This window comes from Mustela nigripes, chromosome 5 (assembly GCF_022355385.1).
Source record: "Mustela nigripes isolate SB6536 chromosome 5, MUSNIG.SB6536, whole genome shotgun sequence".
NCBI lineage: Eukaryota > Metazoa > Chordata > Mammalia > Carnivora > Mustelidae > Mustela > Mustela nigripes.
Genome location: NC_081561.1, coordinates 125,191,918 through 125,212,301, shown reverse-complemented (window position 1 = coordinate 125,212,301; position 20,384 = coordinate 125,191,918). Strand labels below are relative to the sequence as shown.

The 20,384-nt window shown below is 46.5% G+C and overlaps 1 long non-coding RNA gene across 3 annotated transcripts in view; it reads left to right on the top strand.

Annotated features, from left to right (window-relative positions):
• The window catches only part of LOC132018331 (uncharacterized), a 62,330-nt gene that overhangs the window by 31,217 nt on the left and 10,729 nt on the right, over positions 1-20,384 (top strand). For all 3 annotated transcript variants that reach the window (XR_009404511.1, XR_009404510.1, XR_009404509.1), the window contains exons 5-7: positions 199-367; positions 4,803-4,962; positions 6,992-7,087. This is a non-coding gene — a long non-coding RNA (uncharacterized LOC132018331). The remainder of the gene's footprint in view (positions 1-198; positions 368-4,802; positions 4,963-6,991; positions 7,088-20,384) is intronic.

Sequence of the window (20,384 nt, the reverse complement as noted above, 5' to 3'; positions counted from 1 at the left end):
GGAGGAGGCCATTTCTGTGTGCTGCTGGCCCTTCATCTAGAGTTGAGCCTCAAGTTGCTGGGGCCGGGGATGGGGGGTGGCGTGGGGGAAGGGCAGCCGGGATGCTATGGGTTAGCAAGGAGAGCCCCTGCCAGTGGGTCAAAACAAGAACAAACAGACCCTGTAGACAAACTGCAAGCTGCATCTTTCTGTCCTCAGCTCCAACCTTGATCCTGCATGTCGCAGACATTCCTTGACGTGGGGCTGCCCTTGCACCTGGCTCAAGACTCTGGGAGACTGATAAAGGAGATCTGGCGGAAGCCTGAGGGCTCTGGTCTCCATGCTGCCTCACCATCCCCAGCCCAGCCCATCGTCGGCAGCCATGTTGGTATGCTTGCCGCCACCTTCAGGAAATAAGACGATGGGGTTCACTTCCTCCTTCTAGATCTGATGCAAAGCATTTCTTGTTGCCGACACTAACCCAGACCTATACAGGGAAGGGAATTCTTAGAAACACAGTACCAGCTTAGCTGAGGTCACAGGGTCTAAAAGCCGCTGTGGTCCATTCCTTGCCAACTCAACATTCACATGCCCTTCTCCTCCTCCCTTTCTTCCTCCTCCTCCTCCTCTTTCTCTTTTCTTCTTCTTCTTCTTCTTCTTTTTTTTTTTTTTTTAGAAAGAGAGCGATAAAGAGAGCTCATGGGGGATGGGGGGCAGAGGGAGAGAGAGAGACTCTTAAGCAGGGGGGCCCCAGGCAGGGCTCCATCTCCCAACCCTCATGACCTGAACTGAAATCAAAGGTCTGGGGCGTAACCCACTGAGCCACCTCAGGCACCTCACACGCCCTTCTTTTACTGCTGGCTGACATCCAGAGCCACACAATAGCAGCACTGTACTCTTAGAATAATTCTTACATTACCTGAAACATACTCCCCTGACCTGCAGGAAGGTTCTAGAGTCCCCATGTCTGCTTTGGGCGATGTCAGTTCTTCTCCTACCTAAGTTCTGCGCCCCCATCGCTAGTCTGCAACTTACATGCTGAGGGCTAGAGATTAATTACCAGGAGCACATCTCATCTGAGAGGATAATTAGCCTCTTTAAACAATCTAACACATTGACCAAAGCTAGACTCAGTAAAAGCTTTCTTTGGACTGGGACCGTGGATGTACTAAAGTAATGACCGTCCCTGAAATCAAGTTGGCAGTTTTGGTTTCTTTTAATGCTGTTGCATTTATCCTGACAGGAGGGAGGCTCCCAGCCAAGCCTGAACTGGGATTCTGTAGTCTGGCCTGATAGCATCTGATGAACTTGTGTGCAGCTAACCCCCAAGATGGCTGCTTACCTAGGGGAACTGAGAACTCTGAGGGAGAAGCTTTAATCAGAGCAACCCCCCCAGCCCCCCCTCCCCAACAGAGGTTGAGAGAAAAAGAGGAAGGACAGTGTCTGCCTCGCCCAGCCCCAGGGCTTAGATCTGACCTCCAAAGATAAGAAAACGACATTGAGAACTGGTAGGGGACGCCTGCTTCTGAGAGATACCATCCTGCGGTGGGACCAAGGCGGCAAAGTGTGGTAGACAGCTGGAGACTAGGTAGCTTTTCTCTTTCATAGAGAGCATCCCGAGTCAATGACGTAGATCACAGTCCTGTTTGGCATATCTAAGCTCTGTGGGTTTTGGGGGGTTGCTGGAAGCTGCCTTCTGGGCATTATCTCTGGGAACAGAGATAGCAGAAGGAGAAGCACCCGGCCTTCTTCGGGTCTGAAGGAAGTGAGGGCATCCAGCAGGAGGGAGGGGGGAAACATGTCTGAGATTCGTCTGTGAAATACCTCTCGGGCACTCAACAGTAAGTGGGGACAGGGGGTGAGGATGGGGCAGTGAGGGTGATGGGGTAGCACAGGAGCCCTGTGCTGATGGAACAGTTCTGCATCTTGATTGTGGTGGTGGTTACATGAATCTATACGTGATACCGTTGCACAGAAACACAGACACACACACACACACACACAGAGTAGATTTAAAACTGGGAAAATCTGGGGATTGTACCAATGTCAATGTCCTCGTTATTACAAGATGTCACCAGTGAGAGAAACTAAGGGAACACATGACCTTTCTGAACTCTTTTTGCAACTTCCTATGAATCTATATTTATTTCAAAATAAAAAGCACATTAAAAAAAACAAATAAAACAAAACTGGGGGAAATCCTTGAATGGGAATCTTTAGGTCTGGGCCTGGACAGCACTGTTTTTTGTTTTGTTTTGTTTTTGTTTTTAATTTGCCAGATCATCATAATTGATTCAGGATTGGGAATGATCGCTTTATCTGAAACTGTGAGGGTCTGATTTTGGAATTTTAGTAAGGACATATGGTACCTATAGGACATACAAAGGAATATCTCTAGATGGTTCTGGGGCACCACCCTATATTCAAATACATTAATTTTTTTTTCATCAAAATGTATGAATATTCACACCAAGTAATATAAACAAGAAGAGCAACAAGAGAAACTGGCGGAGACTTTGAAGAGAGTGTCCAGTTCTTTCCTCTGTGCAAGGGGCCGGGGGGTGGAGAAGCTGTACGTCTGTCATTTGGACAGAATTGTTCATTGTTCTTATTCGCTCCATAGGTTGTTAGGAGATCTGAGGAAATATAGGAACTAATGAGAGAAACATACAGATTTACAGAGAGAGATGTTTGTCCACATGAAAACTGGAAACAATTAGAAGCAATCCAAACATACAAGTGTATGGCCTTTTGCTTCTTTACGTTGGACAAAGCAAAATGGGTCACCAGGAGCATCCAGAAAAATTCAGTCAAGATTCTCCTTTTTGCCATGTCTGCTCAAACCGGCACAGTCTGACCCGGAAATACAGCAGCCGTGTGTGCTGCCAGTGTTCCCATCATTTAGTTGGACAAGGTGAACTTCCTTGAATGGATCCTCTAATATATTACCTTACCGCAGAAACAATGCCAGCTCTATGTACATAGAATAAAAATACCTTAAATGTAAGTGTTTATAGATACATAGATAGATATGAAAATGGTTACATAAATTACATTATAGATTTATAGATGTTTTGTAGAATGTTATACAAGAATGGACGTTGCGTTTTAAAGCGATAATGAAATAGAAATTTTTAAAAATATTTTATTTGACAGACAGAGATCAAAGTAGGCAGAGAGGCAGGCAGAGAGAGAGGGGGAAGCAGGCTCCCTGCTGAGCAGAGAGCCCAATGGCGGGCTCAGTCCCAGGACGTTGGGATCATGACCTGAGCCGAAGGCAGAGGCTTTAACCCACTGAGCCACCCAGTCACCCCGAAATAGAAAATTTTCATTATGTAATATTCAGTGAAATTGGGTTTATTTTGATGAGTAATTTTTTAAAAAATTGTATTTATTTATTTGCCAGAGAGAGAAAGAGCACAAGCAGGGGGAGCATCAGACAGAGGGAGAGGGAGAAGCAGGCTTCCCACTGAGCAGGGAGCCTGATGTACAGCTTCATCCCAGGACCCAAGGATTATGACCTGAACTGAAGGCAGACACTTCACCAACTGAACCCCCCAGGTGCCCCTTGATGAGCAATTTTTAAAAGATGAGACACATCAAAGTGTTAATAGTCAAAAGTACAGACAATTTTTAGTTTCTCTTTTATATTTTATATTTTAAAATGTTCTACAATAAACAGGCTGACTTTTGTCATTAGAAATAAAATAAGCATTGTTAATTTAAAAATACACCAAGTAATGATAGTGTGTCAAAATATGCAGACAGCTAGATTATAGTTGGTTATTTTCTTAAGTTATGTCTTGAGACTATCAGAGTGCTTAATTAATAGGTTATAAAAGTTTTGGGGAACACTACTTAACAATGTAAATCTATATTGAGATGATATAATAAAGAAAATAACATGTTGGATTTACTGGTCCTTTAAATGCATATGCTTTTCTTTCAATAACTTTAATAATGTTTATGTGTCGCCCATTGCAACTTAATTTGAAAATTTCCTTCAGTTTCTAGATTTTAAGACAAGCAATCTGTGTCCATTTTAAGTGAGGAAAACCATAAAAGTAACACAGTTTTTCTTGCAAGCTAACTACATGCTAGATACTTTACCTTTTCTCTTTTCATTTTTACCCCCTGTAATCCTGCACTATGAAATCGGCATTATTATCACTCATTTTGCAAATAAGGAAACTGAATCCCAGTGACGTTTAGGTCCTACAATTAGGCTGCCTGACTTCAGAGTTAGGACTTGTAACACTGCAGTTCTTAAGGAAAGAGGTTTCAATTGCTCTGGCATGGGGAGTAAGACAGAACAGGAAGTTCCACATGAAGGAGAGCTTTCGACCAAGATCTGTGTGTAAACGGATGGGTTTGGAAAGCAGGTAGAATTTCCCCATTAAAGAGAAGCTGTCGGAGCAGAGAGGGCCAGTCACACCCCGTGTCAGGCCCCTGGCTTTTGCTTCCAGACCTCTTAAATGACTTGGAGAAAATGAGCAATTTACTCCATTGGGAGAATTGCATGAGGCAAAACAGAGGCTTTCCAAATCCTTTAACTTTCTGGGAATGTCACTTTTTCTTTAAGATCATCATCAAAGGACTCCAGCCTCCACTGCAAATTCCAGGGGGAATTAAGCTTCCTGCCAACCAGGTTCAAAGACTCTCCAGGGCACTAACATTTGCATGGCTCCCCTCTCCCTCCAGTTCCTGCTAAGGTCAAATTCTCCAGTGGCCCAGTGTTGTCCTGCCAGTCATGGCTTCTACCGTCTTCCTCCCCTGCTTCCTATCATGCCAGACCTTACTCCCTTATCTTGTTCTCCAAGCAGCTCCTACATCTGTTCCTGCATGCTGTAGTAGGTGGTGTCCGCACATCTGGCTGACTTTCACTGAAGATTGGGAGGTCGCAGAAGGGAAGTGTGGTTCTGTCGAAGCCAGCGCAAGAACACGCCAGCAAGTCTGTGCCAGACACGTTTCTAACAGGTCATGGTAAGTGTCAGATCCCTGAAGTCTCTTCCCAGGGAGGCCTCCTCTCTCTTTCACAACTGTTCTCTTTCTTGGAGTTCTCGGGCCTGTAGAGGAGCCGCTCTCCTCTATTTTATTATGCCAAGCAGGTCTTGCTTTTTTCCGTCCAGTTCCTGGAGCCCATCCTACCTAATTACCAGAAGGGAGATGCCTGAAGCCATTCTCCTCTCCATTTTGGCCTGTGTGATCATGGGTGAATTATGGAGCCATTCCGAGCCCGTGAGGATAGTAACTGCGTTTCACATCCAGGATTACCGTGGTGATTCGGTGAACCCGGTCACTTAGCGCAGGGCTTAGAGCTCAGCGCCTGCTCATTAGTATTATTTCTTTGACTTCGTAATTTCTGGGCACATTCAGCCTTGTTTCCTCTCCTGCTAGGTAATGGGTCCCCACTGGGCACCCCCTCTTGACCCGAGGGAGATGTGGACTGTGCACTGGAACTTTTACCTCTACTGGGACGGGTCCTCTCTTACTGTGGATGACAGGGGAGGATCTCGGGGCTCTGAAACCAGCCAGGTGTGCCCTTGCCTGGGATGAAGGGGGGAGACCGGAAGCCATCGCTGTTGCGGACTGTGGGTCAAGTGTTTGAACTCGACAATGTCCCCGCAGGAGATCACAGATGGTCACATGGCCCTGGAAACTTGGAGACGGGATGGGTGAGGGCAGCTCCCATGTGTGACTTGTGGTTTCCTCGGGGAAAGGTTGGGAGCGGGTAGGGACAGCGGAAAATGGCAATGAGGGCAGAGAAAAGAATTTTGACAGTAAAATTGAAAGTGAAGGTAACATGGAGGAGCGTTACGGATGCGATTTGGTGCTTACGATGAAAGATACGCAGATCTTTCTATGAGCAAGAATGGACAGAGGAAAAGGAGAAGCTCAGTAGCGTGGCAGAGAGGACATGAGGCTGATGTACCCGAGGCGGGATAAAGGGCAGGGCGACCTGTGGAGGGTTCCTCTGAGTTCAGCCCCACGTTGGTATTTATTTATTTTACAGAGAGAGAGACAGAGAGAGAGAGAACACAGCAGGGGGAGTGGGAGAGGAAGAAGCAGACTTCTCATGGAGCAGGGAGCCCAGTGCCAGGCTCGATCCCAGGACCCTGGGATGATGGCCTGAGCCAAAGGCAGACGCTCAATGACTGAGCCACCCAGGTGGCCCTGGTATGTCCCCTTGAAGTCTGGCACTCTCCTGGGGTCCCACTCACCCCCAGCCCTGACACTGGGGTGTGGCACCCTCTCCTAGGGCCCCTTCCTCTTGGTTGCCTCTTCCAGGGCAGGGGAGTGGTCAGGCTGCCCTGTTCCTGCCCGTCTGCTCCACTGGCAACTGTATAGTCTGAGCACTGGTTATCCATGTCCAACGACGGTTTCCTAGCATGCCTGGTCCGGAGGGCCTGCCTGGGCTGGCGTGGGAAGAAGGGGCTCTCACAGGCCCCTTCTGTGCTCCAGCAGGAGATGGAGCTGGCTTTATCTCTAGCTGATGCACAGCTGATCCCCTGAAGCAGTACAGTTCCAGGTGTGGGGGCCCTGTGACAGAATGTCCCTCAAAAAGCTCCCTAGTCTGGGGTGCCTCGTGAAGTTGCCCACCTAGGAGTAAGCAACAGAAGAAGCCGGTGGGGAGACACTTCCTCCAGTCTTAGCTGCCTCTCGGGCCTAAACCTGCAGGTCAGATGTGGGGCAGTTCCTGCGGAAGAAGCAGGCTCTGGGCATCAGTAGAAACATCGAGAGAAGCAGCTCTGGCAGCAGATGGGGCCATGGCTGGGATGGGTAAGGCGGGCACAGCCTCCTAGCCACTTCTGAGCCCATCCTGGATGCTGTAGGATATGGGGTGGGACTTGGCTTTCAGGAATGGTGTCTGTGGGTGATCAACCAGAGTTTATATGCTTTTTGTTGTTGTCATTGTTGCTGGGGATCACGTTCGTCTGGCTTTTACACCTTGAGGCTAAAGGAACCTAGGTGAACACATGATTCTGAAATAAAAGTTGATTCATCTTTCCAGGTCAAAAAGTTACAAGTGTCAAAACTCTCAGACAAAATCTACCAGTGACGCCGTGACCGCAGGCCTCTATTGAAATTCCTCTTTGCAAGTCAAGAGGTGGGTATTGTTTTTTTCCAGCAGTGGAAATACAAATGATCCTGTCTGGAAACCTTGGCTGTTTTTCTGATAACTAATTTGTTTGCTGATAAATGATTGCCCAGGAGCTGTGGTGGAGACCCAGAAATCAAACTGCAAAAATGATTACGTTTCCTCTGTGCAGACTTTTGCACCAAGTGGTTAGGATGTGGCCAAGATTGAGGGTGGGCTACAGGCTTTTTCCATGAGAGTTTATAGGGTGATAAAAGAAAGAAGACAGGAAAAAAGCAACATGAACACATTTAACTGTAATAGACAGGACCTGTGTTATTCACACAAGCCATGGTACGATTAGGACAGGGTCAGAGCTGCAGAGGAAGGCTTCTTCTTCTTCTTTTTTTTTTTTTTAAACACTCTATTTTTTTTTAATTTTTTAATTTTTTTATAAACGTGTACTTTTATCCCCAGGGGTACAGGTCTGTGAATCGCCAGGTTTACACACTTCACAGCACTCACCATAGCACATACCCGCCCCAATGTCCATAACCCCAACCCCTCTTCCCCCAACCCCCCTCCCCCCAGCAACCCTCAGTTTGTTTTGTAAGATTAAGAGTCACTTATGGTTTGTCTCCCTCCCAATCCCATCTTGTTTCATTGATTCTTCTCCTACCCACTTAAGCCCCCATGTTGCATCACCATTTCCAGAGGAAGGCTTCTTGAAGGAGGAGTTCCAGCTGCAGTTTGGAGAAGAGAACCCAGGGTCTGGCAGGGAGAAAGGAGGAGAACAGGCTGACATTGAAACTGTTCTCGTGGTATTTTTCATGGTGCTCGTGTCCTTGTTGGGGTGACCCAGAGCAACCATAGTACAAGCGGGATAAGGGTATTTGATTTAAGAAACGAAACAAGATCTTCCAAAACTAGGTCAGAAGTTCTGCTCAAGTCAGGGTCAGAATCAGGGTTTGGAGGGCGCCTGGGTGGCTCAGTGGGTTAAGCCTCCGCCTTCAGCTCAGGTCATGATCTCAGGGTCCTGGGATCGAGTCCCACATCGGGCTCTCTGCTCAGCAGGGAGGCTGCTTCTCTCTCTCTCTCTCTCTCTCTGCCTGCCTCTCTGCCTCCTTGTGATCTCTCTCTGTGTCAAATAAATAAATAAAATCTTAAAAAAAGAAAAAAAGAATCAGGGTTTGGAGATGTTTGGAAAATTGTTCAGTTTTCTTCCCAGGCCTTGATGCTTCAGGGGTTGGAAATTCCACACGAATATTTGCTTTCTCTGTACATGCAAATGATAGATTTCGCAGACAAATAATTCGATGGTTCTGGCCCTTCACTTTTCAGATGGAGAGGCTCTTGTATTGCCTGTGTGGGCAATGAGGAGCCACTGGAGGCTGGAAAAAGAACAGTCAGATCATCCTGTTTGTATTTTAGAAAGAGGATTCTGTCAAAGGCAATTTGGAAACACTTCAAACTCTGCTGTTATTATGGCCGGGTATTAATTTTGAACTTTCTCTTCCTAATACTCTTTCCTCACCCTCTCACTCACCTTTCCTCTCCTTGCTGCTTTGAGCAGGTTAGTGTGTGCTCATGGCCTCAGTGAAGGACACTCAACAGAGAACAGAGATATAAAGGTCTATTGTGCTGGCTTTTGAGTTTCTTGAGTCTAAGCCCTGAGAGTCAAGAAAGGACCCCTATATATACCAGAGTTTTGGGAATACACAGTGTTTTATTTGAAGGTCCTTGTCCCCAAACCCCGTGTTTCTCTGGTGGGGGAGGTGGCTTAGAGGATAAGTACAACTGTGTACTTGTTAAGGGATTCTTGCAGGTGGGATTTTGTGTCTCAGGTGCATGGCAATAGAACCCATTGATGGAATCAGTGAGAAGGGAGAAAGGGGGACCTGTTTCCTACTTCTAGGGTAGAGTCCCAGGAAGGTGGCAAGATGGTAGAGAAGTGGATTTGGGGTATGCCTAAGTGGGCAGGGCTGTAGAGAAAGCCACCCAGAATTCTCCAGGTCACAGCGTGGATTGGGAGCCACAGAGCAACTTCCATGCTGCCAAGAGGGAAAGAAAAGAGTGGCTGGCTTTTAATGGGCTTAGTGGGTGGAAGCAAGAGCCAGCTCAGCTGCCCTGGGCATGGACAATGGTGCCTCAGCAGATGCCAATGTGGACACAGGACAGAAGGCCCTCATAGAATGCTAAGTGAACATCAGACAACGAAAGCCATATACCACATGAGCTCATTTACAGGTGGAACTAAAAACGAACATAATGGCTAATTTCATAGATACAGAGACTAGATTGGTGGTCGCCAGAGGTGTGTGTATGGGGCGTGGTGGCTGGAATAGGTGAAGGTGGTCCAGACCTCCAATTATAAAATAAAGAGGTCACGGGGATATAATGTACAGTTTGACAGCTGTAGTTAATCATACTGCATTGCATATTTGAAAGCTGCTGAAAGAATGGATCTTTGAAGTTCTTATCATGGGATGCCTGGGTGGCTCAGTCGCGTAAGCATCTGACTCTTGGTTTCAGCTCAGGTCATGATCTCAGGGTTGTGAGATGGAGTCCCGTGTTGGGCTCTGGGCTCAGCGTGGAGTCTGAAGGAGGTTCTCTGCCTCTCCCACTACCCTTCCCTGCCCACGTTCTCACTCTCAAATAAATAAATAAATAAATAAATAAATAAATAAATAAATTCTTTTAAAAAGTTCTCATCACAAGAAAACAATCCTGTAACTATGTGTGTTGACGGAGGTTAACTAGATTAATTGTGATCATCTTGCAATGCACATGATCATTACATCGCACATGTGAAACTAATATAATGTCGTATGTCAATTATGCCTTAAAAAAAAGGAAAGAAAGAAAAAAGAAGAGACTAGAGGCCTTCAAATGCATACACACACACACACCACTTAGTGCACTAGAACAAAGCTAAAACCCTGAACTGATTGAGATAAGGTTTTGACGTCTCTGGTGAAATGGAGGCTGAAATAGAAATTGAATGTGTTATAGAAAAATAAAGAAAAATGTACGTATCTATAGACTAAGATCTGTACCTACTATTGTGTATTGTTACATGACAAAGATTTTTCTTCCAATGAATTTACCTGGAATTCTAATTGATTTCGTAGAGGATTTTGGATAGAACCCTGGGATTATTTTTTCTAAGTAGGCTCCATGGCAAGCGGGGAGCCCAACATGGGGCTTGAACTAATGACCTTGAGATTATGACCTGAACTGAGATCAAGAGTGGAACACTTAACCAGTGGCGCCACCCAGACACTCCAGAACTCTGGGATTTTTCCTCAACCCAGGGGCTGCTGCTCATAGTACCATCCTAGGTGTACCCAGTTAAGGAACATTCGGGAACCCTGGGAGTCTGGCTGGTATGCTGTATTTGTGTCTATTTAGTTTTTTTTTTTTTTTAAAGATTTTATTTATTTATTTGACAGAGAGAAATTACAAGTACACTGAGAGGCAGGCAGAGAGAGAGAGAGAGAAGGAAGCAGGCTCCCTGCTGAGCAGAGAGCCCGATGCGGGACTCGATCCCAGGACCCTGAGATCATGACCTGAGCCGAAGGCAGCGGCTTAACCCACTGAGCCACCCAGGCACCCCTGTATCTATTTAGTTTTTAATACTTTAGCATGAGTAGTGTAATGTGTGTGTGAAGAAGTTAATCCTAATTTTCTCTCTTCAGGGTGGTTTATTTCATGGGTAAAACAAATAAACTCCTTTTAGTCTCAACAATTTAGTTGCTTTATTTGCAAAAAGTATTGGAAACAATTCTTGATTTGGTAGTACCTGCAGATTTCTTGGTATGTGTTTGGTTAGGAGTAATATAATAGGACAAACTGTCTTATATGAATAAAGAATAAAAATCAGCCAGCCTGATAATTATGCCATCAGTGTAGGGCTGAGGGTTAGATCCTACTGGTGTGATGTCTCAATGGATAAAACCACGCCCCCCTCTCTCCCCACCATCTAATCATAGGAACCCTGTTTCTGTGTTGCTTCAGAAAGCCTCCAACATATGAGGTTGGGGTGAGAGTGCAAATGGAGACTTGCACACCATGTATCTAAACACTTAAAAGCTGAAAATCCAGCTAAAAAATAGAATTCTTGGACCCCTCAGAGTTCTATCTGCTCCCTGGAGTTGCCTTTCTCTGCCCACCCCCAGCTCTTTCTCACACATAAAGACAATCCAGCCCATAAGTTCAATTCTCTATGAGGAGCTGTCCCCGTGGGCCTAGGGGTGAGCACAGTTGTGGAACATTCCATCCTCAGTACTCAGACCCCAAGGAGACACTTGTGCAGGATCTGGAGATGGCTCAGGACCCTTGGGGAATTCTGGGAGCCTGGGTATCAAAGAAAGGTCTGGAAGGTGAGGTAAGGGCTTTAGGTGGACACATATCCTAATCCCCGTGACTCATTACTCTATGGGAGAAAGGGTACCCCCAAGGGGGGCCAGATAGGTACACCTTAAGGATAGCATAGGGCCCAAGACAGCAGCTCCTCTTTTCTGGGTATTTCTGGGTGTACACAGCCTTCACCTGTGTACAACCCTGGCAGATTACTATTTTCTTTCTCCTTTTTTCTTTCTTTCCTTTTTTTTTTTTTTAAGTTTTTATTTTAATCACCCGGTGCTCAAATTACTGCTATTTCCTATGGTTGGATCATAACTTCTGGACGCAGAGTCAACCTTGGCCCAAGAGTTCTGTTCACAACTGCTCACACCATGCTGGATTTAGCTTCTGCTGAATGACTAGTTGGGTCCACCAAGAGTCTCCATTCCTCCCCCACAAACTTGAAAATGGAGTTCTCAGGGAGTGGTATAGGTTATTGGATCTAAGGAATTTCAGGGACCCCTTAGGGATCAATAGATCTAAAGGATCTATTGGATCTCTCCTAGTCCACAACGGACCTCGGACAAGGACTTCCTTCCCACTGGTCTCTGAGCCTCATGGAGCAGCATGGATGGTAGCCTCAACCAGCCCCAATAAGGGCCGCTGAAAATCAGGGTAGGTGAATGTGAACTCTGATAATTCAAGGGCCATCAGAAAACTGCAACAAGCTGGAAAGCCACCATGTTCTCTGGGGAGGTGACAGGGGAAGGGAGAAAGGTGGGCCTAGGAGTCAGCTGTGTCTTAGACTCAACTCTGTGGAGAACGTACCAGACATTGCCCAAATCTCTTTTCCTTCCTAGGCCTCCATTTCCCTACCTAGAAGACGATGAGTGTGAAGGAGATGATCTAAAGTCTTTTCTAGCACCAGAACGCTTAGATTACCTTGCTGTCCTTGGTTAAGGTGACTTCTAAGCAAGAGTAACATCCCCCTGCTCTCCTTCAGCGTGAATGGAGTTCATTCTGAAGGCATGACGGGCAGCTGTGTCCTGGAGGGGCCCAAGGAAGGGAGCCGTATCCATGTGCCCTGGGTCACTAGGAGAGGAGCCTTCTGCCTACCTCTTCGTGACAGGCCTGGACTGCCCTGCTCAGCCAGGCAGGACTCCTCAGGCTTCAGTGAACAATTTCCTTCCCCCTCATATTAGTTTAATTGAGCTTTGCTTTTTGTGTTTGCACGTCAGCTGGTACTCAGCGAATCATGTGGTTTATAGATGTATAGATATAATTTGATTCTGGAACTCCTTTCCAGTGTGACCTCTGTGCCTCTCTTCAGCTCCCTCCTTTTCCAGGAAAAGGGATTAAGAGGTACACGAAAACACCTTGAGAGGGAAGTTGCTGGAGCATTCTCTTCTCAGCTTTGATGTTCTGTCTGGTGCCCAGTTTGTCCCTGGCTCTTAGAGTTTGTTCCAGATCTTACCAACTCAGCCACTAAGCCCAGAGGCAAATACAGTCCACACAGTAGCAAGACAAAAAGGTCATCCAGCTTTCCTTGAGTGTGTTCTGAGGCTTCCAGTGGGGAGAAGGAGTGTCTTCATTGCTGGCAGAAAGATAAATTTCTGCAGCCTTGTTTATGTGTCTCAAACTGGCTGTTGCGACCTTCAGGTGAGTGGCAGGAGATTAAGGAGAAGCTGAGTCGCCTATTGGTTGAGACCGAGCTACTGTCCAATGGCGGAGAGGAGTCTAATGTCATGGGGTCCCTTTCCTTCTGGGCCACATCCCGCCTTCCTCTTTTTCTAGTGTGCTCACCAGCTCTCTGGCTGGCCCTCCCTCCCTCCCCTTGCCCCTAGGTCAGCTCAGGCCCCACCAGCATTTTTCATCACAACACATGTCCTCCTAAGTCCTATGCGTAGGCTCTCTTGGGAGTATGTTAGGGCGTTCTTTGCAGGACTGTAGGGCTAGAGACAACCGAGGGCCTCTCATCGGACCCTAGGAACGGAGCAGTCCAAGGAACAGGGGTTTGTCTATTTAGACACTTTGGTGGGATTGTTTTTTTTTTTAATGGTGGCAGCCTCTTTCTGACAAAGTTATGAAGAAGATCAAGTTCATTTCAGCCCTGGCTTCCCTTTCTGAAGTATCTTTTTCACTGACTGCTCTATCCCCCCGCCCCCAAACCCAACTCTTTCCTAAGAAAACCTCCTTCCATGAAAATCCCCGTGATCTCATGCATCTTCCTTCCTCCCCTCCCCCCTCCTCCCCTCCCCCACCCTCCCTCCTTTCTTCTTCCCTCCCTCTGTTCCTTCCTTCCTTCCCTCCTTTCACTTTCTTTCATATTTTATTTTATTTTTTAAAAGATTTATTTATTTATTTTAGAGGGTGAGAAAGAGCACGAGAATGGGGGAAGGGCAGGGGGAGAGAATCTACAAGGAGACTCCCTGCTGAGTACAGAGCCTGACATGGGGCTTGATCTCACCACCTGTGAGATCACGACCTTAGCTGAAACCAAGAGTCCAACACTTACCTGGTTGAGCCATCCACGTGCCGCAGATTTTATTTGTAAATAATCGCTACACCTAATGTGGGGAGGGAGGCCTTGAACTTACAAGCCTGAGATCAAGAGTCTCACGCTCCTCTCCCTGAGCCAGCCAAGTGCCCCCAAACCCTTTCTTAATGACCATGCTCCAGGCTGCCAGTGCTCTGCACCCAGTAGGAAGGCGGTAATATATAAAGAAAGGAATGCCGGGAACGGGCGTCCTCCAAAGGCCATGTGACTGATGACCTGGTGCTCAGGAGATGTATTAAGGGGTGTGATTAGAAGACCAAGATCATAAAACAGAGTCCTACACTAAGGATATTTGTAATCTAGTAGGGGAGCCTGTGCATGGTCTAAAAATATAGCCGAGATTTCAAGACAGTATGTACTAAGAGCCAGTTGAAGAATTGAAGAAGGTACAGCCAAGGTTCCCAGCCCGATCAGACCCAACATTCTCTTCTTGTAACAAATAGTTTTATATGGTTCCTTTATTTTCCTGAAATAGAAGCCATGAATAATATAAATGACTCAGCAACTGTATAATGAATTCCTCAACTCTGATATAAAAAAGAAAGAAAAAAATACTAATGGTAATAAAATCATATGAATTTTAATATATAAATGCTCAGGCACATTTACACCGAAAAACGTAATGAAGTAGTCAGATGGAAAATCGCCACTGTTGAGATAGCTACAAATGCAGACTGATGTGGAGATACTGCCCTGGAGACTGAAATTCTGTGAGCAGCATTGCCCTGGATCATGTGTGTTTCCAGAGCTTTGAACAGAGGTGAAGTTCTTAACAAAACAAAGGCAGTCTTCCCTGAATTTTCACAGAAGTTGAATTCCTACACAACTCAGTGTATTATTAAAACTGTGCAAGCAATACTTGGTGTCTTTGTATAAAGAAGAATTAGGATCTAGACTCAGATTGTGACAAATAGGTTTCTTACTTCTTCGGCTGCCTCGCAGCACCTGAGAAAGCCATGTAACATAAGAACCAAGTCTTCCTTCTACGGGGCTGTCCTCTCCCCTGCAGGCTGTCCAGGACCCACCCAGCCCACAGTTGTCAGTAGTTCTCCCGTCCAGCATCCACCATTGGGACAATCCCCCCGCCCAATCCTATAGGCATTTCCAAAACGCCTAACCTGACCTCCAGTGAGAGCCACTGGTAGAAAAGTTACTGGGGGTAGAACAGTGCTTCTCAAACTTCAGGGTGCACTGAGATCCCCTGGCTAAAATGCAGATTCTGGGTGTCAGGGGTGGGACCTGGGATGCTACATTTCCCAGGTGATGCTCAGAGCAAGGCTAGAGAGCAGGAGAGGAAAAACAGACCGCACAAGGGAAGGGAACACAAACAGGGCCTCAAAAGATAAATGGATGTGGAGCTGATGACATCTCATGAGGCCCCCAGGTGGCTGGAAGGGAGGCACTGGACGGGTCACAGTAGCGAGCACTGACCAAAGCAAGGAAAACAGCCTGGAGCCAACAGTGGCATCACTGCTCTGTGGGCAGGGAGAAAAAAAAAATCAGAACTCCCTCTCAGGGTTGGGCCTGCCAGACCCTGGTGAAGTTCATTTCTTTCAATAAATCCAGCAGCTTCCCCTTTGATAAATACTGTCAAGGCTGGAACATGCGGTGCTAACGAAATATGGTTTTAATTTGGGGCCCGCTGCACTGGTGGTTAAATACTGTGCGTGTGTACACAAAAGCAGACGCACAGCTAAGCCAAGTTAATATGCCTGGGCTGAAAACGGCTAAGCCCAGGAGGATTCGGTTATACGCTTTTTGCTGCTCCGAAAGGCAACTGAATCACCGTCATCAATTTTAATGCTCCAAGACTTCTTGGGAACGTGGAGGCTCTTCAAAGTTCAGCCATTTGTGCGTTTGTACCCAGTGCAGAAGCAGCACGCGTCTGTTTTTCTGATACCTTACGCCTGCTTTATTGTCATAGGTTGCTTGACATTCGGAAAATAACACACTGTTTTAATCACCATCTCAATGCTGCATTCAAACTTGATGGTCCAAGAGCTTCGCAGCAAAGGGAGGTGGGGGCGGGATGGAAGGCGGAGTGTGGGGGAAGAGGAAATGAGAATAGGAGTCCGGCAACAGACCGGGCTTGTTCTGGTGGGACTCATTCCCGGGAACACAGACACTTTCAGTGTTTTTGTCAATCTGTGTGTGTCCGTCTTGGAACTGCTCAGCAAGAGAAGGGAACTGGCTGAACGAGTTTCTGTCTGGTCCCAGAGGTGGCCACTGCTGGTAACTGGACCTGCAGCCTGTCCTGAATAATGAAGTCGGCTCCGTCCAGAGTGTAGGTCACAGGAACGGCACCGAGGCAGTTGCTCAGCAAACCGAAGATTATAGCACCTGGTCAGTAATCTTATCAGGGAAACAAACAAAGCTGAGAATGAGGTCAGCGACAGGTGTCCTCAATGCAGTGCGGCGCAGAGAAAGTGCAGAAACCGGGGGGTGGGAGAGCAGGAAGGAGGAAGAATCTACCAGAATATCTCTACCCTTCAAAAGACCAGTTCACCAGGAAGGTGAAACTGAGGGAAGTGAGCTGAGTTATTTCATGAAGGAGGAAGGGGTGCTCTGATTACCTGAAAAGGCCAGGAATTCCTCACAGAGGAACGTGGGTATGAAAAGAGCTGATGGGAGTTCTTCTTTCCAGACACGTCTGCCATGTTGCATTTTAAAATTAGTCATAAGTATGTTTTCTTTTTATTATTATATATAACTTTAGTGACAGAAGAAGCCCGAAAGGCTGTGAACAGCGACTTCCAAGTCGGTCACTGGAAATTCTAAGGGAAGACAGCTTGCTGGGAATCTTTAAACTTTGAATATCCACATGTATTTTAATTTTTTGTGTGTGCGGTAAAAATGAGGTATGCTTATGGTAGAAAAGTGTTCGGTACTAAAAAGTGCACACATTTTTTTTTTTTTTAAAGATTTTATTTATTTATTTGACAGAGAGAAATCACAAGTAGATGGAGAGGCAGGTAGAGAGAGAGGAAGGGAAGCAGGCTCCCTGCTGAGCAGAGAGCCCGAAGGTGCACACATTTTTGAAAATCAGGGAGAGTGCTCTTAATTACTGGAGAAAGTCTTTCATGAGCTTGGAATGACCAGGTTCTCGTCAGGAGATGCTTAGGAGCAGCCAATGAGGACTGAATGGATTGAGAGATCCCAAGGTATTTTTCAGTGGTGCCTGGGATACCCCAACTTTTCTGGAAGGAGAGACAGATGGGAAGACAAAAGGGAGTATCGTGTGTCCCCCCCCCCCCCAGCCCCCATAACAAAGGCTGCTGGATGGTTGGAGCCATGAGGGAGGCTGGTCAGGCGCTATCCAAGCCCAGTGAACATTTGGATCATCGCTGTGCTTGGGATTGTTCGTCTTCTTTTTTCCTTGGATTGTGCCCTCACTAGTGGAAGATATTGAAAGGCAGGCCTGGCAATTTATCTGGAGAAAGAATTCTAAGGGTCTAGAGATTGCCTACCATTAGAAAGGGTGGGGACGGGAGGCTTTGCTCCCAGAGCACTCATCACAGTGATGAAATGCTATAGGGACAAGAGATCAGTGGGCATTTCACCCACACCAAATTTAGCAAGTGGAACAAGCCTCTAATTGGAGGCCTGGATTCCGCATTGAAAGCCACTCTCCACCTGATACCTTTTTAAGATACTGCTGTGGCATCTGAATTTCATGGACTTCACTCATGGCAGGTCCCCAAGCATGCCAGCCATGAAGCAATGATACAGCACAGCACCTGCTTCCAGCAGTCCTGAGCCTATGGGCTAAGAGGGGAAAGAGGCAGCTTTTCTCTTTCCGGCTCCCTACCTCTCTAGCATATAACCTTCTAAACGCCTGACCCCTACCCTCGTCCCAGTCTCTTCCAATAACCATCTTGGTGGGGGTGTCTGTTGTTTCTTTTTTTTTTTTAAGATTTTATTTATTTATTTGACAGACAGAGATCACAAGTAGGCAGAGAAGCAGGCAGAGAGAGGGGGGAAGCAGACTCCCTGCTGAGCAGAGAGCCCAATGTGGTGCTTGATCTCAGGACCCTGAGATCATGACTTGAGCCGAAGGCAGAGGCTTAACCTACTGAGCCACCCAGGTGCCCCGCGTCTGTTGTTTCTGCACCAGCATGTGTCTGCCCTTACAGTGAATAAGAAGCCAGATATTTATCAGGCAGACTGTCCCACCCCCCCTTACTCCCCGATATTTATGGGGGGGCTACCCCTCTCCCTCTCCCATTCTCAGTATGTGAGGGACCGGTGGAACTGACACCCTCTGACTGTGGGGTGGAGCAGGTGAGCCACCCTTAGGCCAATCATTTCATCCTATTTCGTGGCCGTGCGATTGTTCCAGAGATAGGCACTGTGGCCCAGGGACCCAGGCAGAACCTGGGAGAGGCAGTGTGATTTTTGTGGCTACTACTGGGAACTAGGCTCTCCCTTTCTCCTCTGTACCATACACCTGAGAGGAGACAGGACTGTGAGGAGTGCTCCCGCAGTCCCAGGAAGCTGGGATTAATCCTGACCATGCAGGAAGCAGGTCTGAAAGCTGGCAACAGAAACCAAAACCAAAAGAAAAACAAAAAACAAAAGCAGACAACCCACGTTCTGTTGATCCTCTACGAGTCCTAGATCCAGCTCTGCCTGGAACTAGCCCTGCTGTGGAGTTTTAACTTATATGTGTCTATAAATGCTTTTGTTTAGGTCAAAACTGTGGCAAGTTTTCTGTCCCTTGCCATCCGGAGACAGATGTGACCAGGAACTTCTTATTCTTTCTCACTAACCCGTATCAAAACCTGCTCTCCAAAAAGGATTGTCCATTCTAAATTACGAATGACTGATAATGCTTTGAAGTATGGTTCCTTCAGGAGAATTTTCAGTTTTCAGCCTTGGTTCATCAAAATTAATCCCTTTCCGATGTGAAGAGACACGGGAGAGTGTGGCACAAGGAAAGGATAGCCCAGCTTTCCCACCAAACTCAGGATTTTAATGTCCAGTTTTGGCCTTTCTGGTCAGTTCCAACTTCTGACAATGGCAGAGTAAAGCATCTCTGACTAAGCGTTCTGCCAAAGACTATGATAAATTCTGGACCCTAAACAAATATAATAACAAAATATTTTAAGGCCCAGGAGAGCAAACAAAATGGTTTGGTTCTCCATCTCTGGATAAGATAGGACCCTTGAACAAAGGGAATCACACTGGGTAAGATCTGTACTGAGGAGGTGTTTTCCTCTGACGGTACGAAGCCCTTCCCATCGTGCTTGGAGACAAAGCTCCAGAAGAAGGTAGCGATCCTACTGAGCAGAAGACTCAGAAATTAGGGGTTTGGGGCTTCTGCAGCCGTTTGAAATTGGGAAGGAGGGAATCCCAGAAAGGAGGGAGCCTCAGAGGGAGAGCTTTCAAACTTATGTGGAGACTTCCCACAAGCCCACATTGGCTTACCAATGTGAGTTAAATATAAGGACATTTGTTATCTCACAAGATTCTGGGGGTGGGGTGGACTCCAGAGCTGGTGAGATCAGCAGCTCAAGGATGTCAACCAGGATGCATGTTCTCTCCTTCCTTGTTCTGCTCTTTGCCACACAGGTTTCATCTTAAGGTTGGTTCCCTTTGGGTTTCAAGAAGGCTGCTCCGGCATAAGGCTATGTGTGTAGAGGTGTTCATATCCAGAGGGAGAAAACAAAAGCAAGAAAACTCTTCCCTCAAGCATAAAATTTAAGTCTCTTGCTTAAGTCTAACTCCGCCAGCTTCAACTCCTGCAGTAAGATTTTTAGAACAGATATGTGGAGGGTACCTTTAAGGCGGAGTTTCTAGTCAGGCTCTGAAGAGGTGCCTCTGATATCAGGGAGGTTCTGGAGTTACAAATCTCAAGAATTTAGAAGTAAATTGCCCATAACAACAGTAAATTATATTTTTGTTTGTGTTACTAAAGAGCAGGCTGATGAGCTAACTGATTGAAACTCTGTCTGATGGGCTGCACCATGGGACTTTCTCTAGGGCAGACATTTCTCCAGTGCCTCGACATGGAGGCTGATAGGCAGCAAAGGCCATGCTGTTGGAGACTGTTTATAGGCATTTTAGGTGATAGATGGGAATAACCATAGTGACAATAATAGAGCCAATCCATACACAGCACCACCTGGAAAATATGGAGGGCTCACACAACAGCAACAACAAAATTTAAAGCAGTAATAACAAAACAAAATGGAAGAGAGAACACTGAACTGAAAATCACGTGAAGAGTTTTGATTGAAGCTATCCAAATGGCAATATGCTCTCATATGATTATTCTCAGTCATCCTGTTGTGTAGAGAAATGAGTATGCTAAGTGTGTTTTTCCCATGTGAGGGGATTTCCCTTCTAAGCTGGCCTGTCCACTATGGTGCATGACTGTAAGTCACAGAGACTGAGAAAAACAATAACACACACTTGTGATGTTTG